We start from the raw sequence: 26504 nt of genomic DNA, 5'->3' as shown, positions 1-26504 counted from the left end.
CAGCATCTGAATTCAGCTGGATTCTGGTTACAACTTCCTGTTTCCCTCTTAAAGCTGTCCTGTCTCATTTTTTATCTTGAGGTTGCATCACTGTAGTGTCTTTTACTTGGGTGTGTCTTGATGGCTTTCTCATCTGCAAATGATTTTTTGTTGTTAAAAAAAAAGAGAGGGAGAAAGGGTTCACACATTAAGAAGGTAACAAAGTTTAAACAAGTACCATCATTAATTGTAAGGGTGCTCTATGTTTTAATGATTGCTGCTCTATGTTTTAATGATTTATTATCTTTGCTTATTTTGTTTTGTTCATGAATTACTTCTCTGGGTACATCCCAAAGCAATTCAGAATAGAAGGTTCATAAAAAAGAAATCTCTATAAAATCAATTTCAAATCAAATACAGATACAGAGTAGAATAAGAATCTCCATTTTAAAAACCTGTTGAAAAAGGAAGGTTGTTAAAAAGGAACTAAAAAGACAAGAGAGATGCTACTTGCGTGTCAAAGCCCCAAGCCACCCCCATGAGAATAAAGACACAAGGACACAGAATTTTAGGTTAATGTTAATGGGCAAAATTTAGGCCACAACTTTATTGGTTACTCCTGCCAACCTAGCAGTTTGAGAGACCGTCAAACTGCAAGTAGATAAATAGGTACTCTCCGGTGGGAAGGTAAACAGCTTTTCCATGCGCTGCTCTGGTTTGCCAGAAGCGGCTTAGTCATGCTGGCCACATGACCCGGAAGTTGTATGCCGGCTCCTTCGGCCAATAAAGTGAGATGAGCGCCACAACCCCAGAGTCGGTCATGACTGGACCTAATGTAATGGTCAGGGGTCCCTTTACCTTATTGGTTACAGAATGTGAGTTGTATTGGCTTAGGCATTGGCCTCAACAGACTATATCTGACTCCTGCCCACCTTGCAGGGAGTCTGGTAAGGGTAAACTACCAGTAGGGGGAGCTCGGCTGATGTGGATAGACTTGAGCATCCCCCGGGTTCCCGATGTGGTCATGGCATGGCCCTAGCCCCTCCCTGGGCTTCAGACGAGATCCACCCCCCCCGGATACCTTTAATGGAATACTCCTGAGCACGGAGGAGCAGGTGATGGCTACACCTCCCCCCCATTGCTATTCCAATGCCTAACCACCACACAACCCCAACGCTCGCTGCCAATACCCTCACACCTGCAACCAACCTCTTATGCCTTTGATAATATCGGCCAACCACACATCATTTCTGCCATCAGAAAGATGAACGCCATCTGCCCGGTAAAGGGCCTCGTTGCTGTAGGCAATTCCTGTGAATAAGAATCTCCATTTTAAAAACTTGTTGAAAAAGGAAGGTCACTAAAAAGGAACCAAAAAGACGACAGAGATGGCATTTTTCTGATATGTAATGGGATTCCGACATCATAGGAAATGGACCATCTGATGAGAGACTATCTAAAGGAGAACCCCCACCCTTCAGGTATCCTGGCTCCAAGCTGCATAGGGCATGGTGCGTTAATATCAGTACCATGAACTTTGTCCAGTAGCTAATTGGCAATCAGTGCAATTTTTTCAGCAGTGGCGTAAAAAGGTAGGGTTATTCTGCCCAAGTGAGCTGCTACATTTTGCACTAGCTTCCAGGCCAACCTTAGGGGCAGCATCATGTAGAGTGCGTTTGTAGCGGAAATGCGGAAGGCAATTGTATTTCGAGGAGTTAGGTGGCATGTCCCTTTCCCTTTAACATCCCCAGTTTGAGGTCTGCTGGGTTCTTGTGTTTCACACACCTGTTGGGAGTTGATTGGGTTCTTCTGTGTTGCAAGTGCTGACTGGATGCCTGCTGCAGGTAGTGGGAGACTCTCAGCCGCTCTGTATCAATCATGAGTAATGCCAGGTGCACTTGATCACATCAAGGCAGGCTACAAAAGCCATAGGTGGGAGGGGCCTGGTGAGCTTATGTCCAGATCAAAGGACCTGATGCTGGGAGACCGATGGTCGGGGTCTTTCTCCTGCTGCTCTACCTGGGGCTCCGGGCAGCTGAAGGGGAGATTGGGTAACCCCTGTCGGGTATGTTTTATATTATGCTTTGTATGCCTGCTGTTTATTTGCTAATAAAACTGTTTTGGTTCCCCTTCCACCTCCTCATTCCTTTCGTCCTGATATTCTTGGAAAGAACTGCTGTATTTGGCAGCACAGCATTGCAATCCAATCTGGATTTTATCAGTGCATGGCGTACAGGTTTGGGCTATAGTGCTCTAATGGCCATAGCTGTTTTACAGTAGCTAAAGGTGGTAAAAGACACTCCTAGTCACTGAGGTCACATGGGATTGCAGTGGGTTTGTACCTTAAAGCACTATATAGTGTCATATTGCTTCTAAACAAAATACGCTTTTGACAGATATCACTAGATTTTCTTGAGGGCTGGGTAGATGGTAGTTGTAATTCCTTATAGCTTAATTATTATTTTTTTAAAACTGTTTGGAAAGTTATTGTAAAGAGCAATAAAATAGTGGCACACAAAAGATGAACTTGTCAAGTTGGTAATGATACACTGGGCAAAGGATTTGGGACATAATATTCAGATGGCAGGTTATGAAAGGTTATGAGAAAGTAGTACAGTGAGAAATCAGATTGGAAAAGGTTATAAAAATTCATGGCATGTTGTACATTGAAAGAAAATTACGGTATATGAAAATGATGTACCAGTGGTATTTGACTCCTACTAAGTTAGCAAAAATGTATAGGACAAGTTCAAATATTTGCTGGAAATGTAAAGAAAAAGAAGGTACCTTCTATCATATGTGGTAGACTTGTAAGGTAATAAAAGCTTTCTGGGAGATGATATATAATGAAATAAAAAAATTCTTAAAATAACTTTTGTTAAGAAACCAGAAGCTTTTTTATTAGTAATTACAGGTACCAACATACCAAAGGAGCAGAAAAGACTCTTTATATATGGAACAACAGCCGCCTGGATGTTATTAACTCAGAGCTGGAAAGAAAACGAAGTCCCTACCAGAGAAGAATGGCAAACCAAGCTGATAGAATATGCTGAGATGGCAAAGCTGACCGGAAAACTCAGAAACCAAAAGGAAAAAAACTTTATAAAAGAATGGGAAAAATTTATAAGTTACTTACGAGATCACTGAAAGCAAATGGAAACAAGAGCAGGATTTTGACTTACTTGTAGTATAAAAAATATTATGGACAATATGGTTTGATATAAAAATTGGAGTACGGATGAATATGCAGTTGTAGATACTTAAAATAAGATTTCATGAAGGGGATGGGGGAAGTCTCAAGATTTGGACAATCTCCTTGTACAGATATGTTCTTACTAGTTTGTGCTTATATATACTTTGTTTTTGTAATTCAATAAAAATGATTTAAAAAGAAAAGAAAGAGCAATGAAATGCTCTTAATGTCCTTGAGTTTTTGAAAGCCAGTGTGGTTCAGTGGTTAGTGTGTCAGGCCAAGAAGTGGGAGGCCAGAGTTCAAATCCCTACACAGCCATGAAACACACTGGGTGACCTGGGCCAGTCCAGTCCCACCTACCTCACAGGGTTTTTGTGTGGCTAAAATGGGGTGGGGCAAACTATGTGTGCCACCTTGAGCTCGTTGGAAGATAGAAGGGATATAAATGCAATAAATCAATCCAGGAGCATCCCTAGACTCCTTGGCTGTTACATTACAATGAGTACAACTCCACACCAAGCAGGAAATTAAAGAAATATCTTAACATCTTACCAACAGCAGTTTCTCAGGATTCAGTTTGTTGACTTTCACTCAGCCTTCCCCCAAGTTCAGGCATTGGTCCATGACATTTCCCAATTCAGATGTTAACAAGAAATAGTGTACTGATGACACCACACCCCAATCCTCCTGACCACTCACAAAGGCTTCAAGTAGATGTTGAATAGCCTTGGGGACAAGGTGGTATCTTGTGACACCCCACAGCACAAAGGTCAAGGAGTTGAGAAAAAATCATCCAATGCTGTTTTCTGATCCCACCATGGAGATAAGATCAGAATCACTATAAAACAGTGCCCCCAATATCCATCTCACTGAATCAGTTTGCATATTTGCAGCTAGGATTCTATATGCGCAGAAATGGAAGGAAGAAGTAGTTCCAACAAAAGAAGAATGGAGACGTAAGATAATGGACTATGCAGAACTGGCAAAATTAAGAGAATCCAATGATGAGTGTTTTATGGAAGAATGGATGCCTTTTCCAGACTGATTATGAATTTCACCTGAAATACTTTTTACTTATGTGGATCTGGGCATATTCCATAACAGTCCATAAACTGTGTAAAATTCCATTTTAAAAAGTTTTCCAAAGGGGGGGAGAATGTAAGAAAAGTGGGGGGGATTATACTTCATCCCAGAATAAGTATGTTTGTTGACTGCCCCCCCCCCTGTGTTTTTAGAAGACAAAAGGAACAATATATGAAAGGACTCTTTCTTAGTGTGTTATCTATAGCTATTTGTTCAAAATCAGGGGGGAAAATGATACAATTATCTTAGTGTAATGTAAACTCTCTCACTGTAATGAAAACGAAGATATTTGGAAGTGTTAGCACATTGAATAATCAGAATACAAGGCAGGCCTTGTTTGCTAATTATTTATTGTACTGTTGGCATTTTCTTTATGTCTTGGTTTTCCCTTTATGTGTGAGCTTTTGTAACTGGAAATCACATGAAGACTTGAAGCCATGTAGAAGATAATGATTTTTCTTCAGGCTTCTTATCGTATTGTACTTCACAAAGATGACTCAATCTGATGCTGATCCAGATACAGGCAATATCCACTGGTGTTAATTTTATATATATATATATAGAGAGAGAGAGAGAGAGAGAGAGAGAGAGAGAGAGAGAGACCCATTTTACTGAGCCCAAGAGGATGCTCACAACAATATTTTGTACTTGAGAGGATGTAATTCTTCCTAAGAAAAATGTAACTATTTTATGCATATGCAGATACTTCAGCTGCCCATCTACAATAAATATCCTAAATGGAAGGCTGTAAACTTCCATGCGGCCTGATGAAATAACGATCCATGTACTCTCCAAGTCAGGAGATAGTATCCTTTCAAAACAAGACTCAAGTCCTGGAGCAAGGACAGGCAGCTCAGCTGTACAGATGGCACACACGCTTTTATTTGCACAAAGCAAGTGATCAAATGAAGAAAATGGAAGCCGGGAGGCTACATAGTTCTTGTATTTATCTCCTATACTGACAAGTAGAGAAAACACGGAGAATAATGTGAACTCCATGGGTAACAATGCAGACATTTCTTCAGTTTGTCCCTGGGGAATGTTCCTGAAGATCTTTATAGCCCATTTTATAGTCATTTTCTTATGACTATTTTTTTAAACACAGTTGCTGGGATTTAACTTTGGAATCTGTAGTCCCAAAGAGACTTTAGGATGGTGTTTCTCAAGCAGCAGCCCTCCCAACTAATTTCCCTCCTTCCCCTTATTCACTACACAACAAAGTATATACAATGAAATGCAGAAATATAAATGTAGGAATATTGGGCAGCCTTGAGAATAAAGGTTATCATTTAACAGAGAGAGAGAGAGAGAGAGAGAGAGAGAATGAGAGAGAATGAGAATGTAATTCTTCCTTCAGATAGTGAGTTCTGTTACCACTGCAATGAATGTAAGACTTGCCTGCACAGATTTTTCAGGCACCTTTCGGATAACGCCAGTAATGTGTGACGTAGCTATGCCTATACCAGTGTTATTATGTGACTTTTAGTTTGCTTGTTTCCATTTAATGCTCCAAAATCTGCTATATGAACAGAATAATAGAACAAGGATCAGAAGAAAAGGCCATATAGTCCTAGGTCCTGCTTCTGCTACCAGCAGACCTCTAGAAAGGTTACAAGTATCCTGCCTCTTAGCATGGTATCATCACATGGTATCATTACTATGAAATAAACCACACATAGATCTGTCCTCCCTGATGGTCTAAATCCAGTGGTGGGGAACCTGTAGACTGATGGCCAGATAAGGCCTAATGTGAGGTCAGGTGTGGGGCAGTTAAAGACACAGCTGCAAAGTCTTCTCCCAATTGTTCCTTGGAAAGCAAGTCTTGTTGTACGTGGTAGTCAGGTGATCCATGTAGGTCAGCTGAAGAGGAAGTTATTGCCCCCTCTTTGCTCATCAAAGCCAATGATAGCCTTACTCTTCATGAATCTGTCTCATTCTTCATTAATGCCATCCAAGCTGGTGGCTATCAGTACAACTTGTTGGAGTGAATTCCATAGTGGAACTCTTTATTCTGTGAAGCAGCACTTCCTTTCTGTTCCAGTTCTTCCAACATTCAGCTTCAGTGGATGGTCCCAGGTTTTAGTATTATGAAAGAGGGGATGAATATGTCTTCCTCTTATTTTTTCCATACAATGCAAAATTGTCTGCACCTTTATCATGTCCCCCCTTCTACTTAGTCATCTTTTCTCTAAATGATAGAGCCACAAATACTGCAACCTTTCCTTATAGCAGAATTCCTCCAAGCCCTTTCACATTTTGCTTCTCCTTTTCTGAGCCTTTTCCCAGATCTGCAATGTCTGTTTTGAGATGAGGCAGCCAGAACAGTACAGCAGTATTCCCAAGTGTGGGTGCACCACAGATTTGCATCACAACATTGCCAGATTTGCTTTCAATCCCTTTCCTAAGGATCCCTAACATAGAATTTGTCTTTTCTACAGCTGCTGCACACGTGGTCAATATGTTCATGGATCTAAATTGGTGGAATCTTTGACGGGAAGCAGGGAGAAAAATGCTTTCAGGGCTGGAGCAGGCCCCAAATTGATGGTTAGTCACCCCTGTTGTAGACAATACTTGTCTCAGTAGATGGCGTCTTCCTATATTCCACCCCTCTTGCTCTCCCAAGCCACCACTAGAGTGTCTTTAGCAGATAGCCAGTGTGTTAAAATGCTTTGGTTGCAGCCCTATAAACACGTACCTGGGTGTAGGCAGTGCCCCCCCCCCAAAAAAAATATATATTTAGGGGCACTCTCATTTTGACTCAAGAAAACCACCATAGTTCATATTGGGGAAAATAAATACAGCAAATGGACAAAAGTACAAAGATTCACAAAATGTTTAGGGGTATGTGTACCCCTGCATACCCCCCAGAAAAAAGCACTGGGTGTAGGTAACATTGAACTCAGTGGGATTTCGTAGTTGCAAATGGCAAGATTGTGCTGCTAGAAGCCAAGTCTTTCCCTCACTCTAGGTGATACACACACACACACACACACACACACACACACATATAAAATTGAGGCTGCATAAGGAAAGCTGAAATACATCCTCAAAGTCCAAGGTTTCTATTGTGATGTGATTTAAAAAAAAAATCCCAGAAAGGCAGTCTAAGGAGAGATGTTCCACTAGGGGGCTCTGTTTGCACACACAATAGCAATCAAAGAATGGTTAGCTCGCCTGCTTTCCAACCCCTGCACATTCCTCCCCTCCTGTATTTCAGAGAAAATAGTCATATTTTTAAGTAAGCATGGGAACAATGGATGCATGTCTTGAGGTGTGTGTGGAGAGGGGAGGGCAGAATCGCTAGCAGGCATAAAGCAATTATGGTTATTTTCTTGACAACAGATACATCAATAACTATTTGACTGAAATCTTTTCGGCTTTTGTAGAGTATAATCGGTGCTGTTCTGACTTGCATTTCAGCAACATACATACTAATCCATTAATTGTATTCAGTTGGAGTTGGTTTATGTTCCTTGCCACAGAACATTTTTCACCCTACACCTTTGGAGGGGTAGTGATCATGAGTTTTAAAAATGCAGTAATTGTTGATTGATTTACTGCTTCCTGATCCGTAGGTGTGCTTCCATCGCTGTTCAGTGATAGGATGATTCAGCCTCCCCCAACCACGTGCCCTTGAGATAATTTGGACTACAACTCCCTCCATCCCTAACCAGTGACCAGAGGTCAAATGCGCTTCCAGCAAGCTGCCCCACATATAGCTCTGCCACTACATTCTGTAGCCGCTGCAGCCTTGGGACAAAACTGCATCTACATTCAGTAGAGACAGTGGGTTTTTTTCTAGAGAAAAACCAGCTGTGGAGCATATGCCTGCACTGCCCAGGGCGGGGGCACTCCTGAGGGGGGCGGGGAGTGGAGAGTGCCCTCCCAGGCGTGGGATAGCTGCTCGGGTGCATGGAGCAGCACACGCTTCCTGCAGCTGGGGGCATGGTGAGCTGCCCACAGAGCAGGGCGAGCCGCCAATGGCAGACATTTGGCGCACCACCCATCTGCGACTCCCAAGCCTCCCCTGATCTGTCAAAACGAAGAGGGAAGGGGGGAATGACTCTGGCAAAGCGGCACAGCTCCCCCCTTCCCCTGACAGCTCGGGGTAGGCTTGGGAGTCCCAGGTGGGCAGCGCACCAAATGTCACCCCCTCAGCGAAGACACCCAGGGCGATCCGCCCCCACCACACACCCCTTCCTCCACCCCTGGCCGGAATGCACCTCCATCAGAAGACCCACCCTGGGTCCAAAGAGGATCTCTTTGGGCTGGGGTGTGTGCGTCACCTTGCCAGCCAGAGGTGTGTTCATAGAATCATAGAGTTGGAAGAGACCACAAGGGCCATCGAGTCCAACCCCCTGCCAAGCAGGAAACACCATCAGAGCACTCCTGACATATGGTTGTCAAGCCTCTGCTTAAAGACCTCCAAAGAAGGAGACTCCACCACACTCCTTGGCAGCAAATTCCACTGTCAAACAGCTCTTACTGTCAGGAAGTTCTTCCTAATGTTTAGGTGGAATCTTCTTTCTTGTAGTTTGGATCCATTGCTCCGTGTCCGCTTCTCTGGAGCAGCAGAAAACAACCTTTCTCCCTCCTCTCTGTGACATCCTTTTATATATTTGAACATGGCTATCATATCACCCCTTAACCTCCTCTTCTCCAGGATAAACATGCCCAGCTCCCTTAGCCGTTCCTCATAAGGCATCGTTTCCAGGCCTTTGACCGTTTTGGTTGCCCTCCTCTGGACACGTTCCAGTTTGTCAGTGTCCTTCTTGAACTGTGGTGCCCAGAACTGGACACAGTACTCCAGGTGAGGTCTGACCAGAGCAGAATACAGTGGCACTATTACTTCCCTTGATCTAGATGCTATACTCCTATTGATGCAGCCCAGAATTGCATTGGCTTTTTTAGCTGCCGCGTCACACTGTTGGCTTATGTCAAGTTTGAAGCAGCTCCTGTGAGCAAGAGCTAGGCGCTTGCTCAGCTGAGATGTTGGGAGTCTAAAAAGTCTAAAAAGCCTCAGCAAAGTCCCACTGCACCTCTGGTTCACAAGGAGTCCCTTTCCGGAGCCTGTTGAGGTCTCCTCATGAGCTGGAGGTGCAGTGGGGCTTTGCTGAGACTGGTCAGGTCTCTCCCCACACTTCCAAGGCCAGCTGAGAGGTGCCAGAACGCTTTTCCAGAGGGTTCCAGCTGGAAAAAAAGTCCTGAGTAGAGAAAAGGGTTAAGCAGCAACCCCTGCCAATTTCTCCACACAAAACCTCCTCAGGGTGCTTTTGTATTTTCAGAAATGTTCTAGAAAACATACACAGGACTACATGTCATATCTAGTTTGGATCTCTCTCTCTCTCTCTCTCTCTCTCTGGGTAAATGAGGTAGGAGCTGAAAAGCAAGTTATACATGGGAAAAGTTGCATTGCAATTATGAATAATTCACAGTTCTTTTTGTTGCTGCCAATGCTCACAGAACTGTCAGGAAACACGCTGTAAACATATTGTGATGATGCCGAGCTCTGTTTCTAAGAAGCTGGCCATTTGTGAAAGTTTACTCACACTATTTCCCTTTGCTTTCAGTTCATTTCGCTCCCTGTAATTCCAAAGTCACTGTCTGCCCTTTGCACTTCTTCACTGTCTTTCTCCTTTCAACCATTGTTTGTGCACATTCCAGACATTCACTTTTCATTGCTTTAACCCAGTGCTTTATCTACGTGACCTTTTCAGACCAATCTTCTTCTTCTCCCCTCAAACCTCTTTTCATCCAAGGGGCAGTTGTTGTTTTTTTGAATTCTTTCCTTTTTCTTCCTGGATGCTCCTGTTGCTATAGAGACACCCAGCAATTACATATACAGTGACTTTTGTTAGCGTGCGCTGGTTGCCATAGCAATGCCTGTTGGCCATGGGTTCAATGAAACCTTGCTTTGGAAGAAAGCCAGCATAGCTCTTTCTAGACACAGAACCAGCCAGCTAGGCTTCATTTCCAGGTTGGCAGTGGACAAGGCAGCAAGGAAAAGTAGTTAGATGGCCTTGAAGTCAATACAAGGTTTGCCATTCACTTCAGTGTAGTCACAGTTTGGCCCTGATTTCCTGCTTCAGGTTTAATCAACCAACTACTTGTGAAGCACACAGTGGCAAATGCAGAAGTCAAGTTTCAGTCAGCTGTTGTTTCACAGTAATTATATTTTGTGAATTCATCGTCAGAAATAAATTGTGACCATAGTAGTCTATAGGAATGTTTGGTTCATTGTGCTCATCAAAAGTTTTATTTAGGGTCTTCAGAAAGAAAGTTTTCCATACTTTTAAGACTGTAGGATCAACTGTACAGTGGTACCTCAGGTTACATACGCTTCAGGTTACATACGCCTCAGGTTACAGACCTAGAAATAGTGCTTCAGGTTAAGAACTTTGCTTCAGGATAAGAACAGAAACCGTGCTCTGGCGGTGCGGCAGCAGCAGGAGGCCCCATTAGCTAAAGTGGTGCTTCAGGTTAAGAACAGTTTTAGGTTAAGAACAGACCTCCAGAACGAATTAAGTACTTAACCCGAGGTACCACTGTATAAATAATCCAAATGGGAACCAACAGATCCCCTCAGACCTGATTTTTCTGTGTGGGGCAAATGAGGTTCCACATGTTCCTCTTTTTTCAGTCATAACATCCAGTGCTATCTCACCACTTGCCACTAACAGCAGTAGGCAGAACATGATGGAATAGATGGCGGTGCTTTTTTCTGTCTCTACCCTCAATCCTTCCCTTCCTCACCTTCCTCTACCTTTTGTCCTTCTTGGCATTCATACAGGTATTTTGTATCTGCGTATGTACATCTTTTTTAAAAAGTTAAATCCCAAAATGTCCAAGAGCAAACGTTATCAGCCTTATTCAAACCTTTATTATGTTTCACAATGAGCAAAATGTGTTCATTCCCCTGGGCTCGTGGAAAATGTGCACATAATGTGTCCATGAAGAAGGAATTGTGCGCATTACCCAGTCAATATGCACAATCTCCATCAGGTCTTGAGGAATGTGTATATCTCAACTGATTTTGTACATTCTCTTGTCCTTACACATTATCTCCAACACTGCATTTTCAGTAAAGAAAATACTTATGTTTCCTTCATTACCTATAGATGAAACTAAACTGTCCGAGCAGTCTACCTTGTTCGGAAAATTATTAGAATTTTGGCATTTCATCATTCAAGAAAAAAGCAGCTGCTAATATACAATAACTGTCACAAATGTCTCCCATTACCCTGGAAATTTTGAATCTAAACCATGGAAGTAGTGCTTTAATACATAAAGCAACTTTACTGATGTTCAGATTTTATTCTGCTCCAGCTCTGATTTTTCTCTGTAAACCCTTGGTTAGCTGTCTGAGGAACTGTGAAAATCAGATATATCTGTGCAGCTTAACACTGTTACATTCTCAGCAAAGTTAATTAGCAGGCGAGAGGCAAAGTAATATTAATAAATGGCCTGTCTTCAGGCCCAACGAGTGTAACTCTTCATTCATACATCCCATGAGCGCTGCAACAAAAGACTGTTTGCAAAATCCAAATACCAAACACGCAAGGAAGAGGAAAGAAATACACTCTATTCTTCAGAGAGGTTCTTGGACTTCACATATTTTTTTTAAAAAATATAAGTCAGCAGTTAATTCAAACAGAATGTGTATACAATAGGAGATTCACAGACTGTTCTTGTTGGTCCCTGAAAGGCAAGGAGGCACTGGCACTCATATTGAGTGAAGTGCCAAGTCACTTTTTCACTCCTACTCCAGACTGAATAGACTCCAGCTGCTTAGGAAACTGTCCTATTTGCTTTTATACGAGAACTGTGGGTGATTCATGTCTCTCACACTTCCAAACTTCAGAGTACATCAGGGCCAAACTGCAAAGCAGTCCTGATCAGATAAATCTCCTGACTTTTTGTTTTAATTTTAAAACCAGAGGGGAGGGCTCTGGGATTTTACTAGAGTAGCAGCACTGGCTCACACCACCCATAGTATTTCTCCAATTTAAGTAAAAACTGTTACTAGTTTTACAAATATAAAAAGGTACATCTAAGTCCTTTTAAAGCTGGGTCTCCCCATGCAGCTGGGTGAGGTCAAAAAGAGATGATAAGAGTCCTGAGATAACAAGAGGACCATTTTCGACTGCAGATGGCCCAGCTTGCTCCCTGCTGCTTTGATTTTCTACTTCCATTCAAAAAATGGTATCTTCCTAACATACCCTCCAACATTTCTTCAATGAAAATAGGGACATCCTAGAAGATGATGATGATTTTGTTATTTGTACTCCGCTGATCTGACTGGGTTGCCTCAGCCACTCTGGGTGGTTTCCGACATATATAAAAACACAATAAAACATTTTAAACTTTCCTATACAGGGCTGCCTTCAGATGTCTTCTAGAGATTGTATATCTACTTATCTCGCATAACTCCATACTCTTCTGCATAGCATTAAAACTTGTTCACATCACTGTGCCTGTCAGTAACTGATTACCATCATGGTGCTGGGATAATTTGATGCCACCTGCAAAAAACTTGGGACACTGACATTGAGACAGGTAAAGCACTTCTTATTTTCATTTCCCTCCCTCTCAAAGCAGGGGCACTTAAAAGCCATGCCTGTAGCTAGCCAGCCAGGACTATAATTCATTCAAGGAAACAATTCAAGGCAGTTATTCCATCACACAATTTGCTGTGCCTTTTTTTAATATAATAATATTAGTTTTCAATTACAGTCCAACAATAGCCTCATTATAACATTATAATACAATTATGAACACCAATCATTCAAATACCGAATTATATAATTTAGATAAAGTGGCACCCCAAGTGCTAGATTTGATGGTTTGATGAGTTCCTTTATTTCTGCATTCCAAAATCTTAATAGTTTCAATTACATTCCGGTCATAATATTAATCCCTTATACAACAACTGCAATATGAATGACTTCTATTCGATTTAACACATTAAATGATTTATAAAACGGCAGGTGAGGAACTCAAACTATATCCTTGTTCTTCCTGTGTGTGGCAATTATTCTGTCCATGGTGTTTCTTCCTGTCCTTGTAAGATGTTACGTCTTTCTTTCCCCCAATTGTTGCTGTTATCTGTCGTGCCTTGGGCAGAGCTGATATCCCATTGTTGTTCCAGAAATCTCTCCATCGCTCCGTCCCGTGCTTCATTGTTTTGCATCAAGAACTTTAACAGCAGCTGCAAAAGTTGCTCTGTCCCAATAAATAAACTATTGTCACAATTTGTCCTCTCAGCCTGGGAAAAAGAGTGGTTTGTCGAACTGCAGATGACTCAATAAAGAACCTTATCAGTTCCTTGGCAGTTCACAGACTCCTTTCATCCTTCCTTCCAACTGAAGATATATGAGCAATTATACTTCCAATTAAATTAAATTCCAAGTCCTCTTAGCATTATTCAGTTCAATGCATAAACAATAAAGGGTGGGGAAGAGTAAGCTCTAAGTTTCCATCGTAAACCTTTTGCAAAATAGAGCTTCCCTTCCCTCCCTTTCCCTTTTTTTTACCCACAGTTCTGTTTGATGTTATATTCCATATTTATAATCAAATTTCTTCCATCCTTGCTTGTACAAACATAATTTAAACGAACATTCAGAGGAGGGTTACCAAATCATAAATGTAGAGAAGAAAACTTTAAATAATGAAACCGTAGGCTCCAATCCCCCGTCTTTTACACCAAATGAAGTCTTATCTCAAGTTCAAACCTTAAAGTCCTTGCAGTTGGCTTCTTCTGCAGAGATGTGATCTTATCTCTTCTAGCAGGCACCTATACTTTAGTTCAATTAAGCTCTAATTAACAGGAGAACCTCTGCTTCTTAATGGTGTCATTGGAGGGTTTTTGACAGGTGAAGTGCTTTTGCACTCAGTGCCTTCCTGCCCCCCACATTCCATGCCGGAACGAGAGCTGGGTACAATGGTACCACTGGATGCGAACGGGATCTGTTCCAGAGCCCCGTTCGCAACCTGAAGTGAACGCAACCCATGTCTGCGCATGCACAGGTTGCAATTCGCCGCTTCCGCGCATGACGTCATTTTGAGCATCTGCGCATGCGCGAACGGCGAAACCCGGAAGTAATGTGCTCCGTTACTTCCGGGTCACCGCAGAGCGCAACCCGAAAATACTCATCCTGAAGCTACTTCAACCCGAGGTATGACTGTACTGAGATGAACTACAAGTGAAGCCCATCCCCTCCCCATTCCGGGGGGGAATTTGCAAGGATGATTTATCCTCAATCATCCTTGTTTTTTCCTTCATAAATAATCTCCCGCTGTCGTGGGGATTGCCCCCATTAAGACACAGCAGAACTGGAAGCCCACAATTTGCTGTGTCACAAAGAAAATGGAAAACAGAACCTTGCCTCCACAAGATAATATCCCTGAATGATAGTTTGAGGCTGTAGAATATCTGCATGTGTCTATACTGACACTAATACCTTTAGCCCAGGTAGGTGCTACCATCGCTAACTATGTTAGTAAAAAATGAGAAGGCCTGCAATTATATTGTCTCCAAGTCTGCAAAAGGAAAGCACAGAATTGACATTTCTAAGCTTATGTCTACTGGCAGATGGCATTCTAGTGTGTGTGTGTGGGAAGAACCCTTATTTGAATTCTTATGTTCTTGTGCATTATAACCAGCAGATTGTCAGCCAGAATAAAGTACAAAAGTATGTGACTTTACTGACCTTATTTCTGCAGAAATTGATTCAAACCAAGAAGGATGAAACTATTGATGTTTTGACCTGGTTAAAACCATTTTCTTTGCTGCATTTTCTTCTCTGTCTACCACAAGATCTATCAATGACTGGCTGGAAGAGGGGAGGGTGGGGGAAACAACTATTGAACTTTCTCTGAAATGTGGTTGATTGCTACACCTAATAAACATACCATGTTAATCCTGCCAATAAAGTTCAACACACGGTTGCTTCTCGTACATCTTGCCAAAGTTATAGGAAAAGCTGTTCTGAAATTCATACTAAGCCTGCATTTAATTTCATTTTTAAATTATGTGTTAAGAGCAATGCTGTTTTCATCACTGGTCTTTGGGGTGGGAAGCAAGAGGGGTATTTGCTTCAGGAATCACCCTTGAAAATATATAAATTCTTTTATTGATTCAATAGGGAACTTATCCTCCTAAAAGCATTCACACTAGAGAAAAATCAATAGGATGAAGATGCCCATTAGGACTGTATTAATGACCTAGCATTGTGCAAATTACAGTCTTGTGACACCTTACTCAAATGCAATGGGCTTACTAGTTATAGTGAGAGCCATGGGAGGCTTAAAGGGTACATCAATCAGGAAGTTTAGAACTTGTCTCTCAAACAAGACAACACAGCCACAAAAAATTGCCTGACTCCACTCAGATAAAACTAAGGCAGGTGCCAGCTAGTGACTAAACTATATAATGATATTGTTGTGAGTTTTGTGAGTTTGGGGAGGCTGAGGGGCAAGCTGAATGCCTGAGCCCCCTTCTAATTCCTGGGTCCAGCACAGTTTCAATTGCTGGAATAGCCATGTCAGCCTGGGTTATGGGCCATTAAGGGAAACAAAGGAGTGGCTCTATGCCAAAGGACCTCCCTATGCCAAAGGGTGGGCCTCCCTTCTCCAACTGTATGTTGTTGTTTAGTCATTTAGCCGTGTCCAACTCTTCGTGGCCCCATGAACCAGAGCATGCCAGGCACTCCTGTCTTCCACTGCCTCCCACAGTTTGGTCAAACTCATGTTCATAGCTTCGAGAACACTGTCCAACCATCTCGTCCTCTGTCGTCCCCTTCTCCTTGTGCCCTCCATCTTTCCCAACATCAGGGTCTTTTCCAGGGAGTCTTTTCTTCTCATGAGATGGCCAAAGTATTGGAGTCTCAGCTTCAGGATCTGTCCTTCCAGTGAGCACTCAGGGCTGATTTCCTTAAGAATGGATAGGTTTGATCATCTTGCAGTCCATGGGACTCTCAAGAGTCTCCTCCAGCACCATAACTGTATGTTAGTTAGAAAGATAAAAGGCCAGAGTGGAGAATGGATTTTTGTGAACTGAAGGTAAAAACTGCGGATTGGAAAGGCAGAGGGAGAGAGATATAATTGATTTTGGCTGGAATCCGAGGCTGTGGCTATGGGAGAAGCAAGACCATCTTGGGGTGTTAATGCTGTGAACTTCTCCATTATAGACTCAGGTTGCGTTTATGTGAAAATAAACTACATATCATAAAGACCACAGGCTCCGCTGTGCCTTGTACCAAAAGAAAACATGAACCCTAGGTCTTTCCCTTCCTAGGTGTCCTGCCAGTTCGTGACAGTGCATCAGGGAGAATGAAGGTGACCTGAAGAGATCTTTAGGAACTGGAACTTGCTGGACAAAGGAATAAGGTGTTACTGTACCAGGTTAGGTTAAAAGTATAATTGTGTTTTGTCGTCTGTTTTTGACAGTGTATGCTAACTAGTCTGTTATTTCTCTATAGGGAAGCTGTATTTTTGCTTTTTGTTGTACATCTGGGGACAGGTGTCTGGTTTCTGGGTGAGGGTTTCTACACCATACATTTAAAGCTGTATATTATCACTTCAAACTATCTTGGCTTCCCCCCAAAGAATCCAGGGAGAGTCCTGCTCAGAGTACCATCACTACACAATGTGAGGACGCCACCTCAAAGGAGCAGGGCCTTTGCTGCTAAGGCCCCAGGGCTCTTAAATGAATTTCCTCTGAGAGGTTATTTAAGTAATGGCAGAGATTCATTTGAGCACATCCCTCCTAGGCTGCAAAGTGTATTATTTAGAAAAGTGTTGCGCTAGGATTGGGGTTTTATTGATGGCAACTATTTGTTATGGATTAAACACTGCTGCTTTTGTTATTTGTTGAGGTGGAGGGAAAGAATTATGGAGAACCTGGCTGTGTGGGTTTAACAGTGCAAGTTATCACTGCTCCATCACAACAGTGTTAGATTGCAATTCATAGGGTCATAGCAGATGAATTAAGATGAAGACGAGGCTTTGGAAGTTTGGTTTGATATAACAGAATCATCAGTTTAATAGTAAACTAATTAATTAATTTTGCTTCTCAGGTTTTGTAGGTTTTTAAATTGGGGTGGCTGAGGGACGAACCTATATTAGATTGTGAGTGCTGACACAAAATTCAAAAATTGCTTTAAGACTTTTTCTTGCAGGTTTAAATTAGCTTTCAGACAAATTAATGGGTTTAGCCCTGAAACTTTTAAACGTCTCTCTATCTTTCCTAATGAGTATACTGATTATCTTTCCAGATCTCAGTTTTTCCTTGTTAATAGTATTCCCACCAGTGGATGTAATATTTATAATAATTAAGCCCCTCATTTCTTCTAATATATTTTCCTCCATTATTCATTTTTTGCCTCACTTACACTAATCTATAAGTATCCTTATTAAAAGCTGAGGCAACTCTCCTAATATTCTTGCTTTTCCCCCATGGCTATTTCCATGAATATCAATAAAAATACTGGCCACTGATTTTTGTGAAGTCAGAGCTGGACCAACAGCTTTCTGATACAAGATCTTTCTCCCCAGTCATGTTCAGATCATTTAGAGGCGCAATCCTATGATACCTGGGAAGGTATCCTGGGGCTGTAGGATATTACAGATCTCCCTTGCCATGAGAAGAGGAGGAGAGAGAGATTCACTCTTTGCGGTCCACAAATGCAGCTTTGGTTCCCCCTGTGAATTTCATGCAGCTTCGCAATCAGTTCAGTTTCTGGATCAACCATCATCTGGGCTATCTCCACCTGTAGAATCTATGGCTCTTCAAAGAAGGCTGAACTCCATCTCCCATCAACACCAGTCAGCATTGGTCAATGGTCAGGAATGATGCAAGTTCATCTTTGTCTTCATTCATAATAAGAGCTCTGCTGGCTCAGACCAATGTCCAGATCTAGTCCAGCATCCTGCTCTCACAGTGGCCAAGCAGATGCCTGTGGGAAAGCTTCATGCAGGATCCAAGCACAAGAGCACTCTGCCCACTCCTCTGGAGGTTTCCAGCAACTGGTATTCATAGAAACATTACTGCCTCCGACTAGCGTAGCCATCTGAGTAGTAGTCATCAATAGCCTTATCTTCCCCAGCAGCCTAGGTCAGTACACAGGCTATGTGAGACATTATATGCACTATGAGAGAGGGAAATGTCCAGCACAAGGTATGACTGGGTACCTATGGGAAGGCCGTTGGCACATCACATGTCAGGAATGTCTGCCCCTAAGCTCTGCCCCAGCACTGTTGATGGGAGAAAGTGGAGGCATAATAAAGGGAGATGGTTCAAGCCAAAAGTCTAGTCCAACATCCAGGTCTCAGTGCTCAACATGCTGCCTATGATTAGGACCTGAGAGCAACAGAACATTCCTCTCTCTGCCTTAATACTACAATCCCAACCCATGTCTTTGATTTCCTTGCAGGTCCCTGTTTGCATAGCTTTAATCTGCAGCTTATTGTTTATTTTTCTAACTTGAAATATGCATATGTCACAATGTTTAGCGGTTTTTGAATAACTAAATTTTAATTAGGTTTGCATTTCTAGATAGGGTGGTTTTTTTATTGTTATCAGCTGTTTTGACTGAGGTTCCCTAGCAAGTTTGAATACAAAGAGTCATTTTAATTTCTGTTCCTCTGCTCTTTGAATGCCACTTTTCAAGTACCCAAACTAGTTCTGCTTTAAGATCGCTTCTGCAAGTGAAGCCCATTAAGAAAAGAGCTGAAGGGCTGTGTGTCTAAAGGGAGAGGGAGAGAACTGAGGTATTAAAATGATAAGTGTGCTTTGTGTTAGAATTTTTTATTTAAATCTTCCGAGACAAGTTCTGCACTTCATTATGCTGATGAAAAGGAAATTCTCAGTCAACAACTCCATCTTCATTTCTTCCAGTGTTGTTTCGTTTTCTTGAGACTAGTGACTTTGGTTCCTTTGGTTCCCCCCTCCCCTCAACAACAAGGTGGGGAAATGCATTTTAATTGTCTTTTCTCCTAAGTGGCTGAATCCTGCAAGCTCTGGGATAGAGTCAGTGGCAGGATAGCTGATCCCACACAAATGAATGCATAGAAGGAATAGGCCTGGATGCAGTTATCTGTCCTGCTCTTCACCCTCTCTGTTAATGTAGACAGATGCAGGGTCAGGGTGAGTTAGCATGCTTCTACTGAGAATCAGGAAGCAGAAAACAGAAAGTCCCCTTCATGAACTGCCAGGGTAGGGAGGAAGACAGAGGAGGGAACCTGCTTTTGCTGTTTTATTTTTTAGAAATTAAGATGGATGAACATTGGGAAGAAAGCACTTAGCCACGGAAGAATAAAAAGTTTAAGAAACTGAACAAGTAAGTGGAAGAGAACATAAGAAGAGCCTGCTGGATGAGCCCAATGGCCCATCTTGACCAGTATCCTGTTCTCAATGTAGCTAAGCAGACACCAGTGCAAGCAGGACTTGAGCACAAGAGCCTTCTCCTCTCCTGTCGTTTCCAGCTACTCTTTATTCAGAAGCAATACTGTTTTCAGAGAAGTTGTGCTGCTTCTTGTTATCAATGGTGCCAGAGGAAGGACTCAGTTTGTGAACAGCCAATGTCAGCTATTGGTTGAAAATGCCTATCAGTATGAGATGCAAACATGCTAGCAGACGTGACTCAGCCTGAGGGAGGTCAAGTGAGCAGTGCAGCCCCATTACGTGCCATAGATACACTATGCAGCCAGGGAAATGGTGCAATCCCCGCCCCCTACAATATATATATTGGTCTGCTTGGAATGTAGGATAGTGTAGTGTCTGGGAGCTTCTGGGAGATCAGGGTTTGAATCCCCACTCGGCTGTGAAGCTCATTGGGTGATCTTGGGCCAGTCACTCACTCTCAACCTAGCCTACCTCACAGGGTTGTTGTGGGGATTAAATGAGACAGGGAGAAAGTATGCATGCCAGTTTGAGCTCTTTGGAGAAAAGATGGGATAAAGATGGAATAAATAAATACCTCCCAAACAGAAGACCACTCCTATAGGAAGATGTGTGGATCCTGTGAAATAAACGAGCAACAAATGCACATTTAGTGCACAAGCATGAGTTGCATGGGAAAGCTCTCAGCATTTGAAAGCCAGCAAAGTCTATTAAGACAGATCTTTTATTCCCTTAATATATTTAATCTGGTGGAATGAGCTTTTGGGCCTGCCAATAAACCATCATGAAGGAAGGGTATGAATCCTGCATGTGCAAAATTGCCCTTTGTTTGCGTAAGAGTTTTGTGACAGCAATTCAACACTTTGAACAAGACGACTGAATTCATTCAAACAGAAGTGCTGCTCTAATAGCCATTTGCCACCTGCTTCAGTATCTAGGGACACTATACAACGGCTGCCATTAAACTCAATAGTATTCCTTATAAAAAATTCAATGTTCTTTCCATTTTCCAGACTTGGTTCCTCAGGGCTTACTACAGTATCACTTTTACAGATTCCTGCTTAAATGCAATATAAATGTGGGATTAAAGGTAAAGGATCCCTCGATGGTTAAGTCCAGTCAAAGGTGGCCATGGGGTTGCAGCGCTCATTTCACTTTCAGTCCGAAGGAGTTTGTCCACAGACAGTTTTTCGGGTCATGTGGCCAGCATGACTAAACCGCTTCTGGCACAATGGAACACTGTGACAGAAACCAGAGCACACGGAAACACCATTTACCTTTCTGCCACAGCAGTACCTATTTATCTACTTGCACTGGTATGCTTTCAAACTGCTAGGTTGGCAGAAGCTGGGACAGAGCAATGGGAGCTCACTCCATCACACGGATTTGAACTTCCGTTTTGATCAGCAAGCCCAAGAGGCTCAGTGGTTTAGATCGCAGCGCCACCCGCATCAGTGGAACTGTTTACCGCTATGTGGCCAAGTGTGTGAAGCAAATATTGTAGGACTTGGTCAGGATGATCCAATGATCCCATTGTGCTGGGCAGCCATTATTTCAGGGCTAGTGCTGTCTTAATGCAGTCACAATCTTACATTCAACCAGCAGCAGAGGCAACAGCACAGAAATATATCCAATGGCTGCAGAGGAGATGTAGAAAGGAAAAGTAGGGGTACTGCCTTTGCTGAGAGACCAGCTGCCTAGTGACAGCCAGGTCCATCAGGCTATCTGAACTGTTTCCATTCCAGCATTATTGCCAGGACCTTCAGCAGCTCCTGCATTTCACAGGAGACTCTACAAACAAAAAAGTAAGCAGGCTTCCTTTCCCTCAACTTTTGCCCCTGGTCCATGCCACATAGGCAGCAACTCCGGAGGCTCCAGGAAGGGCAGGAGAGGCAGTTCAACTTGCTGCTTTCACTCCAACGCCTTTACACATACACACCATGTATGATGTCATCCCTGTCCTCAGACTGGCTGGGCAAGTTGCTCTACTCCTTTCCTCACACCCCACTTTTACCAAGGGTGCTCAGGATGGTCAAGGAGCAGGGCTCACAGGTCATCCTAATAACCCCAAGATGGCCCAGGCGCCCCTGGTTTGTGGACCTGGGGTCACTATCAGTCATGGATCTTTGGGACCTCTTGTCCTGAATAGACCTCCTGCAGAAGATTCCCATTCTGCCCCAAAGTCCATATTTCTTAAATCTATCTGCCTGAGACTGAACTGAGCATCATGAGTAGCCAGGGCTACTCAGAAGGAGCGGTTCAGACAATCTTGGTCTCCAGGAAGCAGTTTACCACCAGGATCTAAGATCAGACTTGGCTTTCCGGCCTTGCAAGTTGCCATCGCAGTCAGAAAACACAGGGGCAACAGAGGTGCTAGAATTTTTCCAGGAGGGATGTGGAATGGATTTGAGACTCCACATCCTCCAGAGGAATGTGTTGACCCTATCCAACATCATGGGACAGGCAAAGGACACTCCTGGTCACACCCCAATATCAAAATATTTTTAGAGCAGTGGTCACAGCCAGTCATCCTCCGGCTCACAGAGTGCCTACCTGGGATCTGAATCTAGTTCAAAGAGCCCTCACCAAACCTCCATTTGAACATATCAAGTCAGTCCTAGCGAGATGCTTAAAGACTGCATTTCATGGTTGCTATAACCTCAGCTAGGTGAGTGTCAGAGCCAGGAGCTCCCTATGTAGAGAAGCAGATATATGTTTCTCACCAAGACAGTACTCTAACCCTTCACCATTGGGCACAGGAGCCGATTCTGCCCACCTTCTACCTTACACATCTATGCCCCTAGAGCATGGTACATACTAGATGCACTTAGGGCAGTCAGGACCTACATTGGCATAATCAGGACCCACAGGGAGCATAACACTCCCTTTGTATCTCAGATCCTCTTGCCTGGGGAAAAGCTCTCCAAGGCCTCTCTGTCCCACTGGCTAAGAGAATGCATTGTACCAGCTTACACCTCAGCCAATCTTCAGCCCCCAGAGGGCCCTGTTGCATACACAGTGAAGGAGACTGCAACCTCATCAGCCTTTCAGGAGAGGATACCCTTAGAGATCTGTAGGGCAGCCACTTGGTCTTCGGTCCACACATTCACTTGACAAGATTAACACATCTGTAGGTCTACAAATTCCCCATCTGCACTTTAAGACAATGTAAGTCACGTGGCTAATTTTGCAAATTCTCAACATCCAAACAAACCTGCATTTCTAATCCTTATTCTTCACAATGAAATAGCTTTTGAAGTGTTTTACTCCTCCGCCACTTCTTCTTCTTCAAACCAGGCACATTTAAAAAATGGGGGGGGGGGGGCAGTAATTTTTAATCAGCAACAATGAAGAAATAGTAACTGCTATTGTGGCTCATGGTAACCATAGTAATATAGTCCCATAGCTACTTAATTGTTCATTTACAACAGCAGTTTTAAGTGAATGCAGACGTTGTTGTGGCATTCCCCATCCCCCTGTCTTTGTTTTAAAAGAAAGTGAGGAATCTTTGCTGTAGAACAGATGTTCATCTGGAGGGCTAGACTATGGGCCTCTCAGTCACACTGAAGAGCTGTTATTTGCCTGTACACCCCCGCAGATGTTGAAGGAACTTTTGTGAAACTTGCATGTAAAATAAATTCAGCTTGCAGTTCAAGGATGAATAAAAAGATGGCCACGTGATTTGTTATGCTCGTCCAAGTAAATTAATCTGGAAATTTTCATATTTGGATAATGTATCAATGGATGTTTAATAATCCCATGACTGCTTGTCTGTCACTTACCTTTTCTGCCTTCTACATTTACTGCTGCTTTCTGGGTAGATCTGTAGAAATTAAATGAAATATTCAAAAAATAAAAGTTGTGCGTCCCCCCCCCCCCATATTAAAGGTCAGACTTCTATTGTGCCAAATGACCTGCATAATTTTAATTAAGCTATATAGTATGTATAGCATGCTTTCTGCCAACAAATTTGCAGCAGCATTAGGGGAGCAATCCTAAGTATACCCAATAAGATGGAGACCCTAGACCAGCCTTTCTCAACCTGTGGGTCCCCAGATGTTGTTGAACTACAACTCTCATCACCCCTAGCTAGCAAGGCCAGAGCTCAGGGATGATGGGAGTTGTAGTCCAACATCATCTGGGGACCCACAGGTTAAGAACCGCTGCCCTAGACCTTCATGGGATTATTTACGTATGAATCCTCAAACAAGGTTACTGTTTCTATCTGATTTGAGCAGGATGTCTTGAATAACATCTCATCTACTTATCAAGATCCTCCCATTGTGACCCTATAGAGCTCTTTACCTTGTGATTTTATGATGACACATGAAAACTGCAAAGGTATTCATGGTGACTATTCATTTCTTCATATTCCATCTTCAGTTAGTTACTATCCAAATCTGACAGGAAGTGACTTGAAACAAAATTCCAATTAACTCACTGATGCTCCCAAGAAAGCATGCATATCACCGGTATTTCTTTCTTTCTTTGTTTGTCCTTACCTTTAATCCCCCCACCCTCCAATCCCTCATTGTCATGCTCATGTCCATGCTTGGATCAAGGGAAGAAAAAGAGGCCGTGAGTAACTATGAACATTGGAAGACACAGGGCAGATAAAAGGAAGTATTTCTCCATATAACACAATGTTTCTTTATTTGATAGATGTTACAAAATTTCCACTAGAAACTACTATGAGAGATCTCTTCCCATACGTAAGTCTCTATGCCTTCACTGCAAATGGATTTTTAAAAGGATGCGGCACAAAACCTGAAGAAAGAAGCACAGACTTTCAAGGGCAAAAAAATAATGATGATCATCCACAATCTAAGCCTGAAGGTCCAAGAGAAAAAGAACAAATTGGAAACATCAAACACATTTCTGTAGATTTTGAAATCCTTGTCTATCCAGCAAAGCTATGCACCTTTCATGATAATGCTTCAAAGCACCTTAGATGCTGACTTGGCAAAATGGCATTCAAGGGAAATCAAGTCTGTACAAATGGTTTCATAGTCAAACAATAATTTGGGGGCAGAATTCTGTAGTAAAGATCTGCTATCCAAGGGGATTATTGGATTCTGTAGAAACCCTACTATGTTTTTGGCTGTGATATGTGGCTGCCATGATAGATATGACAGCCTTATCTCCACTGAGCCCTATGTGACAGTCAAACCCTATTGGACAGTTTTGTTTGCTTGAAAAAGAAAACTTTAGGACCAGATTCTTTGCCTGACTTTTTATTGAACGACTGCTGTGCCTCTCTGTGTTACAAGTCTCTTTGGGATGGGGCCCAATATGGTTGCCATATTACGAATGGCTATGTTCCACAGAGACCTTCCATTGCATCAGAAGATCACTTTTGCCTTTGGCATCTTCATGCACTGGTGTATGTCTCAGGGACATTTGCCCCAAAGGAAATGCAGACCTTTGACTGAAAAATATTCCCCACCCCTGGTTTAGGAGAATTAGGTCACTTCCTGTCTTTCACTGGTTCTCAACCAAATATTGCTCTAAAAAGCAACCTTGTTGCTTTATCCAATATCCAGTAGATGGTTGTAGTGTACCCATAGAAACCCCCTTTTAATCAGAGAATTGCAGAGGCGTTATACGTCTCAGGATAGCTTTGGACTGTATGCCTTATACATATTGTAGGTAAAAGGTAAAGGTAAAGGACCCCTGGACGGTTAAGTCAAAGGCGACTATGGGGTTGCGGCACTATCTTGCTTTCAGGCCGAGGGAGTTGCTGTTGTCCACAGAGAGCTTTCTGAGTCATGCAGCCAGCATGAGTAAATCACCTCTGGTGCAACGGTACACCGTGATGGAAACCAGAGCGCACAGAAATGCCATTTACCTTCCTGCCTCAGCGGTACCTATTTATCTACTTGCACTGGCGTGCTTTCGAACTGCTAGGTTGGCAGAAACTGGGACAGAGAAATGGGAGCTTACTCCATCACATGGATTTGAACTTCCAGTGTTTTGATTGACAAGCCCAAGAGGCTCAGGGGTTTAGATCACAGCGCCACCCAACTCCCCATACATACTCATGTCTAGTAACTGACTTCTCAAAATCTGCATTTTGTTGTCTATATAGACTTTTAACACAGAACCCCACAAAATCTGAAAGAAGACACAGCTACTGTAGCCTTAACAACCTCTTAACACTGGTGCAAGAGCCATCCTGATCTCCTGGCATTCGAAAACACAGAATGGTGTCAGCTTTCCTCAAACACCCTACTAGCAAACTATCAATGGCTTGTCCTCAGAATGATTGCATAAATATAGCTCGTACCAGGCACTGCCAGGATAGTCACAATGCTGAACATATTAATGCTGAAATGTCTCAGCACATAGTTTCAAGCAAACTTTACTGATCTGCAAGACAGTAGATGCCAATATACTTTCTTGATGCAAGAACAATGTTCTGCTGTAACCAAATTCCTGCCTGGTAAGCACTTCCAAAAATAGCTAAGGATGTTTTTACAAGTTTTTACAGTATTCTTCCACCTCTGTAAAAATTACACATCCCTAAACTAAAATGCATTCTTAGCATCATACTACCCCTGATTATGTCAGTTCCACTGAAATACTTCCAAGTTTTGAGGATGAGGGTGCAGTATATTTGAAACAGTGGTTTCCATACATGCTGCTTTCATATATATCCTTCAGCCTCCTCTCTATAGCCAACCTATTTGTCTCCTTCAAATCTGAACCCCAAGGACCTCGTTATTCTCATATAAAATGGCTCTCGTTTGTCAAGGAACAAGCAAAGGATGGGACAAATTCTAAATGAGCATTATCTTGTAGCGTCCCCTCCCTCCCGCTTTTCCATGACGAACACCCCCACAACTCCTG

General features: G+C 42.7%; 1 long non-coding RNA gene across 2 annotated transcripts; it reads right to left on the bottom strand.

The window, feature by feature from the left end:
• Positions 1 to 47: 47 nt before the first annotated feature.
• LOC308478509 lies at positions 48 to 24098 on the bottom strand. 2 transcript variants are annotated; one of them, XR_013987092.1, is made up of 4 exons: positions 23961 to 24098; positions 23438 to 23478; positions 1189 to 1290; positions 48 to 133 (listed from the first exon to the last, which is right to left on the bottom strand). It is a non-coding gene; the product is annotated as an uncharacterized lncRNA (long non-coding RNA). The 2 variants fall into 2 exon arrangements; XR_013987093.1 differs by lacking the exons at positions 48 to 133; positions 1189 to 1290 and adding an exon at positions 14972 to 15087.
• Between the last annotated feature and the right edge of the window lie 2406 nt (positions 24099 to 26504).

The sequence above is a fragment of the Podarcis pityusensis genome (assembly GCF_964106645.2).
Source record: "Podarcis pityusensis genome assembly, chromosome: 5".
Classification (NCBI taxonomy): domain Eukaryota; kingdom Metazoa; phylum Chordata; class Lepidosauria; order Squamata; family Lacertidae; genus Podarcis; species Podarcis pityusensis.
This window is presented reverse-complemented; position numbering and strand designations above follow the sequence as displayed.